The sequence below is a fragment of the Ooceraea biroi genome, chromosome 6 (genome assembly GCF_003672135.1).
Source record: "Ooceraea biroi isolate clonal line C1 chromosome 6, Obir_v5.4, whole genome shotgun sequence".
Classification (NCBI taxonomy): Eukaryota; Metazoa; Arthropoda; class Insecta; order Hymenoptera; family Formicidae; genus Ooceraea; species Ooceraea biroi.
In genome coordinates, this window is record NC_039511.1 from 1,602,714 (window position 1) to 1,618,471 (window position 15,758).

The 15,758-nt window shown below is 48.8% G+C and overlaps 1 protein-coding gene across 1 annotated transcript in view; it reads right to left on the minus strand.

Annotated features, from left to right (window-relative positions):
* LOC105276444 (neuroligin-4, X-linked) overlaps positions 1-7,968 on the minus strand; it is a 161,856-nt gene extending 153,888 nt beyond the window's left edge. Inside the window, exon 1 of the mRNA XM_011334050.2 lies at positions 6,532-7,968. The gene's annotated coding sequence lies outside the window, so the exon portion shown is untranslated. The remainder of the gene's footprint in view (positions 1-6,531) is intronic.
* Between the last annotated feature and the right edge of the window lie 7,790 nt (positions 7,969-15,758).

The following is a 15,758-nucleotide window of genomic DNA, read 5'->3' on the forward strand; positions in this document are numbered from 1 at the left end:
ATTTTCGCTGCGACGACCACTCGAGCCAGATTTACCTCCCTCTCCCTCCGCAGCACACATCGAACTGCACGTGAAATTGGTAACACTCGAAATTTACATTCCAAACAGGCGGACGCGATATCACTCGCCTCCGGCGAGTGCACAGCACATGCAGCACCGAGGAACAAAATGCGTACCGGCGAAGACTGAAGTGCTCATTCTCCATCACTCGCAAGCAGACAGAGTCGGTGCGCGAAGGGTGGATTTATACGAGGACGGCTCTCGTCGAGAATCGTATACCTTTCCCGTCGCGTAAAAGTTTCATGAAAAATCAAGTAATATCAGCAATGGCAATAATCCGGCGGCAGCGAGCACAAATGAGACACGATAGCTCTTCGCGATCGGAGAATAAGCGTCTTTCTCATCTCGCTGAACGACACGAGGAGCAGGTAATATGTAATCCGAGGCACACGTCGAGGAGTCTATACGCGCTTCTTTGTTAAATCCAGTTCCCGAGCACGGCCAGTTGACAAATTATTTTTTTTGCTCGGATGTCTAGAATCCTTCAGGCGGCACCGCGCGAAAAAACCCTCTCTTCCACGTGCGCTTGCGGGCGTTTCTTCCGCGCGCGGATGACACTGACGAATGTCTGTGCCGTCGCCGGCGGAATTATCAGACGCGCGCTTTTCACCAGGAAAGAGAAAGAGAGAAACTAAATCACAGGGGCCACCTGATGTTTTCACCCCGCGGCGGTGCAGGGCGACACGAAGGGGTGCGATATTTGACATCATTTCTCGCGCGCGGCTGCGTCTCAATCTATTATAATTATATCGGAGAAAGGGCGCACTGGGCAGAATGATGAGGGAGGAGGCGCAAGACGAGACATCACACGGAAGCAGCATCCGGGAAACGGGATGGGAGGGGAAAAAGATTAATAGCTCGCAACAGCCGCGGTTGTTGCAGCTAACGATGACAGAATGAAAAATAAGTGTCGGATAACAGCGAGTGTTTCTAATGTAATAAATAGGCTGGAATTAATGCGCGATTTTTCATCGGCCGTTATCGAGTCGCCGTTGTGTATACCTGGCGCTGCAATTTCGCGCATAACGGATCCCGTGTAGCGGCGATTAATGATACCGTAAGCGTGCGCGCGCCACGGCCGCGATGCAACTCGCTATTGTGTTTATTACGTCGGGCGAACGTATTTAATGAATCGACATCGCCCCGGCATATTGCTGTCGCTACGGAAAATACGAGTCGTATTATGGCACTCTCGTGCCGAGCACAATACAGGAGATGACAGCGGAAAATCGTTTTAAAAAATATCTAAAAATAAGATATTTTCATTACGCTGGATATTCGTTGATATATGCTGGATATATATTTGTTAATATTCGCAAACCCTGCCCTGAACAACGCCGTTAAAGCATTTTTAAACCAAAACGCATCCAGATTAAAATATCAGAGTAACGTCTAGCGCGCGGTCCTCCGTAATTACATTAACAAGCATAATTATCAAGATGAGTAGCATCCAAGATGAGCGCAGCATCATAGAGGCGAGTTTCATCTCGCGGAGCAGCTGAAGCTTTTCAATTGGATTAAAGATATCAATCTTAATGGCGACGAGATATATAGACGGGACACGCCCGTGAGGGTGGCGAGGGGATGGATAAACATCGAGGTGCGCGCCGAATTCGCGAGAGCAGAAGAGGCGCGACGCGCGGGTTCATCTGATATCGCGCGCGGGCAGCCAGGACATCGTTGTGGAATATCCGTTTGCCTGAGAAACGCAATTTGCGCGAATGAAATTTGTACGGTAATCTCCGTACGTGTACTCGCTCGCTCGCTTGCACACGCGCGCGATCTCTACGGGCGCCAACGGTTAACTGGAAAGTTCAACACGATGATGCCGGTTTAATATGCCGCGGATTTTGCCGAGGACTCTCCCGTACCGTGTGCAGAGATCGCTATCTGCATCGCAGTCCGATTCAAACGGATTCAGCCGGCACAGTTCAAACAGCGGTACCATAAGGGGAGGCACGATAAATCAGCTCGAGTAGTCAGCGACGAGGGGTTGATTTCTCCTTATCGTGCGCAAACCGGTTAATTAAGGTTCGCGTGTCTCCTAATTAGGCTGGCCATCTTTGCCGTTTCCTGCCCTCTTCGTCGTGCCCGCTCGCTGACGTCGCGACGCGTCTTGGCACAAAACGTCAAATTACTACGACGCCGTTCCTTTGTGCACGGCGCACTCCGATTCGCGCGAGTAAACGGGATCACTCGGGCAAATGGATACGCACCGTGGTGGTGCGGTGTAGATGTCTTTGCTCGCGCCAATTTCACGTCAGCGAAGGTGCGGATCCTCTCCTCCATCTCGCACGTAGTATTCAAAGCGTTGTGTATAGCGGTACACTGTGCGCGACACGTATACGATTCGCAGGACACAAGGGTGCTCAGAGTCGGCGGTGAGTGACTTAATGAAGTATGAATGAAATGTTTAACCGCGCGCGCGCGCGAGAGAGCTTCTACTCCCGTCAAGAGGTCCTTTTCATCTTGCCTTCCTAATTCGCTCCGTTCGATTTTTACGCGCTTCGCGATTGTCGAGCGTGCGCCGCGAGAGAAATTAAGCGGAGTAGTCGATTCAGCGACCGAATGGCACTAATTTATTCCGGCACGTCTCGCTACTTTCGTCGTTTGCAGAAATACGTCAGTAATTCTTAAACGCGCTCTTTGTAAGGGTGGATTTCTTCACTGTTATTCGGATGGGACCGGATGGAATAGGACAGCACAAGCGCGCATGCCGTCTGAAAGGAATCGAAACGTGGAATCCCTCTGCTAGAATATGTCTGTTGTCTGTCACATAAAACGGAAACTGACGTGCTATTACCCAGTGCATTTCATTGCACGTCCACGCCGTCAGAATCGTTGAGAGATGCCTCCTGCGTTTCGCGTGTGCTTCCGAGGATCTATTTCTACGTAAATCGAGGGTGGTAAAGTATGTAGTGTCTTCCACGTTGACCGGTACCTCATTATATCGCTACGTTTTGATAGACATTGTGCAGAATGCCTCCCTGCAAAATGGAAAGTCTCAGGACGATTCTGTTCGGGCAATCTTGCGTGTCGCATAGAAATATCGCTGGTACCAAGGATGCGCGGCGCGGCGTATGGTATTCGAGAAACGCGGCCATGTAATCACACGGTTACCGAGCAAACATCAACTCGTAAAATCTGAGAGAGCCGAGAAAGGGGTTGATGGCAGGATGATCGGACACACGTGCGACGTATGTATGCAAAAGAGGAGAGAGAGAGGAGGAGATAGATGAACCTGGAGCCCGTGTCGCGTCGGTCGTCATGCACAAAGGGTAACTTGATACACAAGTCTTGATATGCAGAGCGCGTGCGACCGAAGCGCATATCCAGCTTGGTACCTGCGACGACGACGTCAAGAATTGCGCGTCGCCTTGAAACCTTATCCAGGACGCCGAGAACGGTGTCGCTTTAATGGCAATATTTTTATTCCACTGCGAGAGTCGACGCCGGAGCTGTCTCTCTTTCTCTCCATCTCTCCATCTCTCTTTCTCTCTCTCTATCTCTCTTTCTCTCTCTAGCGTGCATGTTTCGCGTTTACGATAATAGGAACTCGCCGGGTGTCGAGAAGTCAATGCACTGTACTGTGAATTAAAAAAGCGGATAAAGTGAATCCATAAACACAAACGCTACCTCGGGGCGAAATGATGATTGATAGTTTGATATGGTAACGCGTTAATTATATGCTCGTATATTTGTATATATACTACAGAAACGCGGTGGATTGCGGATAACCACAATGGATCTGATTAATGCGACACGCGCAACATCATGTAAGGGGAGGTCCCTTGTTTGGATCAATTCACGTTGATTTAATTTCAAGTACTCGCTCGTTTTGATTGCATATCCCCCGCGCGCTTTTTACTATCTCGCGGAAACATCGCGCTTTATTGTACATTATATCTCTCAACTGGCAAGTGCACATTCTACGAGCGAGGGCACAATCAAGCTTCGCCGGGAGTCAGGTGTGACTTTATGAGCTGCTAAATCCGCTCATTAAAATTTTTAAGTCACCGACTGGGAAACTTTTACAATCGTGTTTATGCGACGCGGGGCGTCAGGACGCCGCACTGTATACTTCTTTCCATTTCCGTCGCGAAAGCTGCGCGACGTGCTGGAAATAATCGGGTAATGAATTATGCATCGTGATTGTTTCATCCGCACGTAATGCCCTAACTAGAAAGTCCGCTTTCGCGTTTTCGCCGACGCAGGTGTATCGACGAAAAGTTCTTGATCTGCTATTTTGAAAATGACACTTTTACGTTACATTGTTCGTCGACAATGGATGTACTTGAATAGTAAATATTACTTGCAGAAAGACGTGACCGGATGTGCGAGAGATCCGAGTACGTTCCGGTGGCTTCCTTGATATGGTGGGTCGCTACCGTGACTATTATGTGAGAGGCCAAATCATTACGGCGAACACGTACGTTGATGTACGCGCTATTACGAAAATGATGCCACTAAATTCAAGCACTGCGATCTATCATGGATTTCCATGAGGTCATCCCACTCGCCAGCTGGTTCTCAATGAAGTGCCTGCATTCACCCCGCTAAATGGTGCATCTTGAATCACTTTCTTTCGATCATAAAGAAGTAACGAAGGATTGACTCTTTCCATAAATGAATACATTAATCAAAAGGATGAAACTAATAACATTCATTATTTTTGAAGACGACGCTGATTAAGACCGTCTCTATCGTCTGGATAACAGAGGAATCGCGCGAGCAAGAAACTTTACCGCACGACGGTGGAAATGGAGCGGAAAATTGAAGACAGTCGGAAAAGCATTATCGATATTGGAGACGCTATAGGCGCACGATAAAACGCAACGCCAATAAACAAGATTGAGCGCGCGGACGCTCATTTGAAAAGTGGCAAAAACTTACGCGAATATTCTTCTTCCGGAGAACGAGGACTAATTCGATTTACAGGACCGGATAATAATCCGTGCAATTTACAAAATTACCTTCGCGTAATCTCCGTAAGAAATAACGGAGTGCGCCAGTTGTACTATCGGGAGCAAGACAGACGGGAAATAAAGCGATATCGAAACGATACGACGATACGAAATGAAAATCGAAATTTCGTTCGGCGCCGATTCCAACTAATCGGATCCTCGATAATGGAAGCAGCACGATTTCATTCGGATTTTCAGGACGTTTATCTGAAAACGAGACCAAACTACCCGGCGAACGCTGTTATATTATTATACAAGCAAATAATTACATTCAAATGCGACTCGAGCGATTTTACTCTTAGCCGAGATCGCCATCAAATTCGATTGCGTTCGTCAATTAATTCGAAGCGTAGCTAACGATTCGGAGGCTTGCGTGTGGCGTGCCATTACGATCGTTGTTAAAATGTCAGGCGCATTCAATCGCGGACGGAATTACGCGGATACGAAGCGCGCTATGAACTTGCTCGATCGCAAATCAGTTTAACCGTGAGAACGTGTGCGCGCTGTTGCAAGTCCCGCTACTCGAGAATTATTTAGAAAACTTTGTCCTCATATCCAGTTCTTTGTAAATTTACGTCTAGATTGAATTCGAAGTTTCCCCCAAATCATATTATTTTATAATTGAAATGGTTACATTGATAAAGCTCTAAATTGCAGGAGCAAGCACAGTATCAAAACGACCGCAAGAAGGATTGAGGAATCTGTTACTCAAACAAGAGTCGTTGAGATTAATTTGAGCGCAGTAACAATTTTAATTAACCATTATTATCGACTCGAGCCGATAACGTTTCCTTAATCTTCGCCAGTTTCCTCAATGATTGTAATTTACGGTAATTTCACTTTTGTTTCTTGGACTAACGAATGAAATTCACAATTTAAACATTTTTCTGAGTTCTTGGTACTACGATAAAACGAAAGCAGTCGTTGAATTTACTTTTCGTTTGTCGTCAAAAGCACGAATTTCCGCCGACCAAACAGCAAAAAATATTACAAAGAGATTCGTGGAAACTTTGTCGTCGAAGTATATGGCTGTTTCTAGTCAGTAAATGGTTATTTCAGACAAGAAAAAGAGAAATGGCAAATGCCGGCTGGAATTAATCAAACGATAATTATAATCTCGTGGCTAATACCTACCGGCCACCGTGGGAGCACGTATTAAACGAGAAGAGAGTAGCAATCTTCGTGAAGAATTCCGTACTTTACAACTGTACATCCTACACAGTACATTTCTATTTTTGCAGCCAACACGAATAGTAATCTCGTAGATGTTTTCGCGATGACACGCGAGCAGAAATTCGGAGTCTGCAAACAGCAGACTCGTTACTCTTCCATGACAATCATCAACCGATATTCCTTAAGCTTTCCGCATGTGATAAGAGACGTGGAATCATTTTATCCCTGCCTCATGATAAATCCGACAATAATAGAGCACGAGAACACATTAGGACTGAAGGATTCTGCTACACGCGTGGCAGATTAACAGTGTATTCATCAAACATCGACTTACCGGCGAGAGCGGTCAGAATCTCCCTCCAGCCGTGCGTGGCGTGTAAATCCACGTCCTGCCGTCCGTTCGCAGCATCCGGGCCTCGTGCCCGGAATAATCTGTATTGTCCGAAACACGCTCCGCGTCGATTCACCCTCGCGGGCGCGCCAGAGGGATGGGGGGGGGGGCACCCTGCACAATCGCACGTTCGCGCGAACGAGTCACAGGAACACGCTGTTCCGCCGCGAAGCACGATTTAATTTTTCAAGGTCGGTTCGGTGCATCTTGGTTGTCACATCAAGAAAGCGGTGCACCTGTTCCCATCAGAAGAAATCCATTTTTGGTCCAATAATAATAACGATAAGAATAAGGCAAGCGGAAGAATGTTCATTTCTTGTAATAAAGGCTCGTAATAAAAGCTCACGTGCGTCACGCCGTATCGGAGCTCGTTCGGAAGCTCGGGAACGATCAATCGTTGCACATGATGCGGTTATTAAACGCGCGACCAACGACGAGATACGAGACTGGGCGATCCCCGGCGGATTATCGACAGCCGGACGAAGTTTCGGACGACACCGGTGATGATAACGCTCTAATGATTCCTCGAGTTCCGTGCAATCTCCCGATCGCGCACAAGTCCGGGAAAGTTGGCCAGTGCAGAGAGACGGAGTCGCGGAGATTTATGACGACGAACACAGCACACTGGTTCCGATCATAAAGCGTTTCGACGAAATTTCACTCCTAAGACGAGCATTGACGACAACGATGATGACGAATGCGGGCAAAGTTTCAGCTTGCGCGTTAAGCATCAAACTTTTTGACGGGTCCCCATCGGTTGCTCGCGTTTCCGTCTCCCGAGAAAGATTCCTCGAGAACCGTGATTCCGCGATCACGCATGAGAGGATGAAAATCGCGCCGTTGATTTTCCTCGATGTTTGATCTCGACGTGTCCCGATTATCACCGACCATGTATGCTTCTCACCAACTTGCCGACGACTCGCGACTAAATCGCGGAGGACACTGTGGACTCTCTCGCATGCTTCGGCGATGCTTGCGCGATCATCGCCGAGGAGAGGACGCGCCAGATACCGGCGCGGCAATCGCACTGGAATCACTGTACGTCGGCATCCAAGCACGCGTGCGATTTCGAGATCTGGACGCAGGACATGGAATTTCTCCACGACGACCGGGACCGGATGATGATCCTCGGCGAGACAGAGACGTACGTTCGTCGTAGAGGATTGCGTTGTGACGTGTCGAGTGTCACCAGCCGGTAGCACGTGACGCGCGATGCCCGTATATGACGTCGTCGTATACGACGGCAATGTGAGAGAGAGACGTGGGGTCCACGTTACCCCTAGGCACGCGGGGCGCCCGGCGTGACGCTCTGGTCGGCTCTGTGTACCGGGGTGCTACTGGGGATAGCCGTATGCTTGTTTTTGCGGAGCTACGCGGCGAGAGAGTGAGTCTGGAGCAGAGTGGGAGACGCAGGGTTAGAGAGGGCGGCGAGTCACGGCGGGTGTGTGAGAGTGAGAGGGCGAAATGGATAAAAGTGAGTAGGGCGATTCGACAGGGGTGGATCGACGAGGACGGCGATAACGGCGAAGCGAGAGAGCGCGAGAGAACCGACGAGGGGTGGAAAGGGAGAGCGCGAATGCAGGCGGAAGGCAGAGGCGAAAGAGACAACGGGGGTGAGCGAGAGAAACCGACTCCCCACCGGTCGGACTCGGCTGGCCTCGACGTCGAGCGACGTCGCGACGGCGCAGCAGTCGCCAGGACTAGCATCCCTCTCTACGTCGCGGCACGGCGGCTTTCCTTCCCTCCCGTCGCGAGAAGGGCGACCCTCCACGTCGCCACCCTCTCGCTGCTTGCCGACCCCGTGCCCCGCACCTTTTCCAGGGCCACGGATCGATCCGACGTCCGTCCGTACATCCGCCCGTAAACTTGCCGCTACGACCGTTATGACGGTGTGTATTCGCGATCGGTCAAGACGTATGTGCAAAGGATTGCAGGGCACCGACGAGGGTGCGCGGTAGGGCGCGTGTGAGAGTCTCGTCAAAGGCGCGCGCGTCGAGCTCGCGGACGTCGATGTGACCAGGCGCGTCCTCTCCCTCGGGATAATTCAAAAAGCCAGAGGGGTGAAAGTTGTCATAGGGAGGAAAACGAACTAACGAGATCGTCTATCCGCTATCACTAGTAAAAGTAACTTTAATCCGCATCGCAAATTCTTTCCTTGGCTCTCGAGTACCTCGTTACGGGACGATTAACTGAGCTCGAGCCGAGTCTTGCAAAGTTACCAGGAAAGTTAACAAATACTAATTCGAACGATACGCTATAATCGCGAGTTACGGCGAGGACGTATGCCAAGTTCGTCTTTCATATGCCGGGCTCTCGACAACTCGCACGGTGCAAAGCGAGCAGCAGCCACGTGGGTGTGGGTGCAAACTTATACAACGGAGGTTGTACGTGCGCTTATCTGCTGACATACCGTTTTAATGGCGTGCACTAAAGTCGCCCGTTCACGCACGTTGAATTCCTCGTTCGTGCACTCGCAATATCTCTTACGACGCGAGTATACCGTCAGTAAGATCGGCCGCTTGAATCTGCTGCTAAACGAGGCGGTTTTTCACGATATCAGGGTGACAAAACGAGCCAGCGTGAGAGGGTGGGTAGCCTCCTCCTCTCCTCAGGTTTGCGATCCATTGCACCAGAAAACTGACGTATTTGACATATGATAGAACACCGGGCTCGAAGAGGTCGCAACATCGGAAATAAAAGTCTCAAGAGGAGCCACCGCGAAATAAAGACGGATTGCGTCGGCAGTTTATGATGTCGCAGAGGAAAAGAGAGAAAGGGAGAGAGAGAGAGAGAGCAATCCAAGAAGAAAGCTTGTCATTAATAACTCTTATTAATTCCATTCCCACGTTGCCGCCGATCAAATCATCCGCACGCTCGACACACATGATCGATTTCGTTCACGCGATCAATCGCACGTGCGAGCTCCACGAGCTGCAATAGGACCTTACATACGCTGCTACGAGAGTTTACCAATGCGCTGTAACGATATGGGAACCGCACGTACACGTATACGTATCGCCGGTGTTTGCCAGTTTGGCATTCGTGTGTGCCGACGTAACTTCGTAAATACACCCCCGCGCTGATGTGTGCACGCCGCTCGCGCGTTGCTCGTATTAAATTCATGGGGCGCACACCCCGGTATCGTCGAAAGATCGTTCAAGGAGGCGAATGAGGGGATCTTACACGCGCACGGGGGGCACGCACTTTACCGGCACCGCGTGTGCGTAATGTCGCAAAGTCGCGTCGCGACGTGCCGCGTATAAATGCGTCGCGGAAATGCGCATCCGCCCCCGTCTCCGACCGCATCTATTCGCGTGCCGAATTGCGGTTCCGCGTGCGTCTGTGTGCGATAGCACAGACACACGGGGTTGCACTCTGCGAGGATGCGCGGTCGCGCCTGTGTGAGTGAACGCGCGTGATCTATGTGCGCACCCGTTGTTCCCGTGATTCTCGATTTACGCGACACGCGTATCGCCGTCGGTACACCCCCGCACGTGTGTACGTATGCTCCGATACAAATGCAATTTGCTCGCGTATCGGCGCGAGGGATGTAACTCTTTGCAGGCACACGCGTCACACGCCGGCGCGGATCCGTGTTACCGGACGGGCCTTATCAATTTGCCCACGCTTTTTGCGAATAGAGCACACCGTCGCGGATAATTAATTAACTCGGTATACTTCGGTTGGCATTTTGGTGTACATGGAGCGAGAGCGCGCGCGGTACATTATCGCGCGGACAGATATTACAGTAGCGTTTTGTCCGCGCGTTTCACGTAGCTATCTTGTGGCACTGCCGATAAAAACCGCGTACAGTCCGCAGATTCAAGATCGTTGCTGTTAAAAGACGAGAACGGAACAAAGGATTCTCCATCAATTAAGCTTGAAAATCCGCGTAAACGACGCGACTTTTTCTTCGAAATTCAAACTGGCTCTGGCAGAATTTTAGCTTTTGTTACACGTTCCCCACGGTTCGCATTAAAATCTGGGGAAGCTTTTTAACCTGGGACGGAAATATATTTCGCGTATTAACGTAATCCCGAGCTCCACCCGCTCGCGACGATATGCGCCGATAATGAAAATTATTTTAATAACGCTATTGATTTTCAGCGCGGAGAGCACTAGATGCAACTTTGAAAAAGTTACATCTTTATAATGCAAGCAGGACCATGAAAATTTTACGCTCGGTGAAATGAACAGCGAAAATTGAACTCAATAGAGAGTTTCACCCTTAACCTTACGCGATAATTATGATTATTGCGATAATAGCTAATAAATGAAGATAATTAATGGCCGTGTCTAACTAACCACAAAGCGACATTAATTACTATGATTAATGATGTTCCACGATGAACGACGAGGTGCCAAAAATTTCCCGGCGCTGTTAAGCGCGGTGGAATGGACCTCAAATACTCGACGTTAAATATATTGACGGAATCTTTGACAGATTTAAAAACCAAGCGACACACATACACTTACACGCACCCATACACAGATACGCTGATGCGATCGCGTCGCATCGCGCGAATAGCATCCAAGGGTGCGTTTTCAGACGTTTTCAAAAAATCGCTCGGGTACGCAATGCACGCGCGCTTGCACTTTCGCACGTGCCTAAATTTCGCGAAACTCGTTTGCAAGCTTTTACGAGGGCCAGGCGAAAAAGTTTGTCCGCGCAAAACCAATATCGCGCGAGCTTTTGTGCCGAGAAGTTCCGACTGGACTCGCGCGCGGCGTGAAGCCGACTTGTTGTTCCCCGAAGTGTCCGATGAGAGCGAGAATTGGTCGGAGTTCGGTTTATTAAAGGTTCAGGTCAGGTTCTCGCGTAGCATTTCCCTGGGGGGAAGGGGGATGTAACATATTCACGATACCGTCGGATACCACGGACGTATTCTGCGTCTTCAAAGTGGTATGCGCAATAATTTGCGTGCACGGGCCGCACGTCAGTCCTGTGTGTACGCGCACACACACAAGATGTGTGCATGCGCGATATGTGTACATGTCACCTGATGTCCTCCTACACGAGACACAGGGACGTTGCACAGGATGACCATAAATTATTGTAACGATTATATTGACAATTATACGCGCGGCGATCGCCCGCTCGCGCGCGATTGTCAGGGTACGGCGTGAGTGTATGAACGTGTGTATCCGTGTGTCTGGATGTGACTGGCCGGCTCTCGTTATAATTAATATAAAATCCCTACGTTAATACAAATATTGATATTATTAATGGCGACGCCGATATTTGCATATTCGCGCGCGACGCAGCGCTGAACGGTACATTTCGAGCGAGCGCAATTACGCTTTGATCAGACGCTCTCTCCGCGAATTTTTCAGGTACCCAGGTTTGATTTCGACATCGATTCCGTCAGGAGAGCGTTTACGTTCGACGCCATTATTGCATCGCGCTTATACAAGCGGTGCAGCGAGTTTCAAGTAGACACCTTCGCACTTTAAGGCTAACGAAGTTTCACCTCGTTACCTTCTAGGGTTACCGCTCACCGAACCCTTCCGACACGCTAGACGGTTGATTAATTTCGTAGATAACGATCGGTCTGCCTCGACGACTTCAGCCGGCAGGAAAAGGGCACTTGTGGCCTTTTTTTATGCAATCGGGAAACAGAGGAGCGGCGGAACTCGTTAAACAATCGAGATCACGTTGCCTGCTGAACACTTCGCATCCTGAAACCTCAACCGGCTAAGAATATCCCGTGCTGAACGCGCAGCGGATTTTCCCGCGAAGAGTGTCACAAACATTTCAGGGAGTTGGGAGATCTCGAGTCGAAATTTTAGTTCTACATTGAACCTTGAATTCTTCATTTGAGGCGTTATTCAGCGTCCATTTAGCTACTACTTTAACACTAAAATATGTCCGAAATTTCCTTTTTTGCCGCTAGAGTGTCAAAGCAGGTTACGATCAAGATTATAGCCGAATGTTGCAGGGTCAAAATAGCATCTTAACATCTGTTTGTAGGAGTTTGAGTTTCAATGTAACACCCACAGAAAAAATTTCTGGACTTAATGCTATTACTCTTTAATCTATCATAAAATAAGATCGCTATAGCAACAATCATATTTATTATTAAAAAGAAGCATATTTTAATCTTGAATAGAAAATTCTAAAATCTAGATTAAAATAATCTTGGTGCTATCTCATTAATTTTCTCAGAAGGATTTAGATAACAATTTGTAGCAAGTTCAAAATATTCTTGGTTTAAGAATATTGTGAGATCTAAAAGACATCTTATTCTATTCTTGTAAGAGAATTTGTAGAATCTGTACAAAACGGCCAATATTTATGTGTTGCAATCGAAAATCGGGAAAGTGTTTCTGTGTTTCTGTTATTTACAATGAAGAAGTGCAATACTCTACAAGAAATATTAAAAGGTATGGAAATGTCTTATCTCGAATCTTATTTCTCAAATAAGTATATTGTATATACTTACTTACATTTCCATATCTTTTAATATTTCTTGTAGAGTATTGCACTTATTCATTGTAAATAACAGAAATACACAGAAACACTTTCCCGATTTTCGATTGCAACACATAAATATTGGCTGTTTTATCCGAATAAAGGACACAGAAGCGCCGAGTCGACGAGCGACTGTGAGAAAATGATGCGTCGACATCGACAAAGCCTACTATAAAGTGGCGCTAATATCAAATTATTCTACATACAAGAATATATAAGCATAAATTTGTATATGTTACTCTTGTCTCAAGGACAGTAAGACAATCTTATTTAATTCGAGAGAGAAGAATAGAAATTACTGATTAAAATTAAAAATTGTTTTATTTTCATATTTTTTATACTTGTAATACGATTAAATTAGTCAAGAATATTTTTCGTCTTGTTATCAGAAATCCTTTCTGAGGGTGAAGAGTTCTAGGTTCTATTTTCCTAAAAGTAGGTTCGTACGACTGCTAAAAGCATTAAAGTAGGCGCAAAATTTCGACTGGGGATGACTGCGTGTATCTGTATTGTTGCTGATCCTCATTTGCCAGTCCACGAATAGGATAATCCTGTCTGCGACGAGTGAAATTGCGAGCGCAGTAATCCCTAAACCTTGCCGGCTAAAAATTTCTCCATTACATTCACGTGGTATCGCGCGAGCGCGAGCGTGGGAGCAAGGTGCTAGTAATATCTGTTCCTTACAACGGGCGATGGTGTAATCCGAGTAATTAGTGGCACGAATCTCCCCTCGTGCGGGTGGAAGGTGGAGGTGGTGCGGAAGGTCGAGTGGAAACGGAATCCCGGGGAGGGTGTCGGCGGCAGCGAGGATGTCGAACATCCGTTGCGCGACGGAAGAAACCGAGTAAGAAATTGCTGCGAGCCAACTTTATGGCGCCGCGAGAAAGTTAAGTCGAAGCATCATTAACCGGCCGGGGGTTATTTCGGCTAATGAGATGCACCTGCAGCGCAGAAACGAGGAAGCGAGCCGGCCTTTTCGTAGTCGGCCGCCTAAAATGCGGCTGGATAATGCGCGCGATGTAGCTTGATGCACACTCCGCGTTTAGGGGTAGCGCGCGGTTAATGCCGAGTATTCGTACTTTATTTGGCGTGATACACGTCGCGATATACGTACTTCCCATCGCCGCGCTGCCAAGCGGGGGAAATGTCCGAGTATGATCGCGATTACAGTTTCCAATTTTCGAGCGCTATTTCCAATTTCAATGTACGCCTAGGCGCGGCGACGCGCGCTCCCATTTCAAAGCCCTTTCGCAGAAAGGTTCATTTGCTTGTACCTGTGGCATCGCATTAACGAACCGTTACGCGCGTCGAGAATGCTCGTTACAATCCCGATGTCGGGCGCGGCGGAGTGCGGAATATTGAATTCTGAAAATTGACAGACATTAATTGCATCCCGTTAGTTCGAGTCCAGGTCGGACGCGCGAACATAGACCCAGACCATAGACGCGTTTTCGGTAGCACGTAATACGTTGCCGGCTCTATCTCCGTCAGCCCCGCTAGTCGCCGGGAACAAACACGCTTTAGTTTAATTTAGTTGGGCGTTCTCGTCACGTAGCCGCGTCGCTCGCGTAACCCGTAAACTATTGCAGCGACACATTCAAAACGCCGATTGGGAAGCCGGAAGGCGATGGGGGGCTCAGGGAGAAATGCGAGAATAACGAGGGCGGTTCTAGTGGTCGGTTGGGATGAGTAGGACTGGTAAGGCCAGGCTAGCTAGTTGGCGAAACCGCCCCGGGAATGTCTCATCGGGAGACTGTGTATCGTCGTGAGAAACGAGCACAATCCTTTCATCACAAAACGGGGCTTGGATGCAGGCACGAAGCGCGGATTTCATCCATCGCACTCTCGTGTCGAGCATTCGCGAACACGCAGCGGACGCTTTGGACTTTTAACACGACTGCTCGACTCGTCGTTGCACGATACACGTCGTTATGCAACGCACTCAACTCGCGTTGACTCGTCGACGCCACTCGCGAGTCGAAATGTGTCGAAATTCGCGAGGACGTTCTTCTGGCGCGATGTTTCTCGTCGCGTCGCATTTCAACTCGCGAAGTCTCACGCTCCTGCAACTTCGAAAGGATACACGTGCGCGGCGCATAAGTCCGCCGGACGGCAGGCCAAAGTGCACAATGTTTATTCGTGCTGAACACGTCTTTTGATCTTCGCGATGCGCCGGGGATGGCCTCAGGTTGGCCCATTCAGCTTGCGAGAGGGAGAAAGAGAGAGGGAAAGAAAACCCGGGGGACGCGAGCGGCATCGGCGATCCACTTGAAAAATTGTGTTAAGGGGCCGTCAACCTCGGCACGATGCAGACAAAGCGATTGGATAGGATGAAATAGCGTTTCCCCGTGGAGCATTTCTTCCTGCGAGGAAAGAGAGAGAGGAGAAAGAGAAAAGGGAGAGGAAGAGGAAGAGAGAGGAAGAGAGCTGATGTCCCGGCCGTCGGCACCGAGAACTCCGCTTTGTGCGCTGAAAAGAAAATGCACTACGCGACCCTACGTCCTCTTCCTCCTTACGAACCCTTTGCCCTCGTCTCCCCTCATCCATTGCGACGCCCGACTGTCCCTTTTGAACACGACCGATTGCCTTTCGGTATTATTGCTAATATAGCCAAGATTCTGTCTTTCTAGAAACGACCCGAGAACTAGTACCACGCCACGCGAAAGGATTTATTTATCTACGGAAGGGTGGTGGCCGT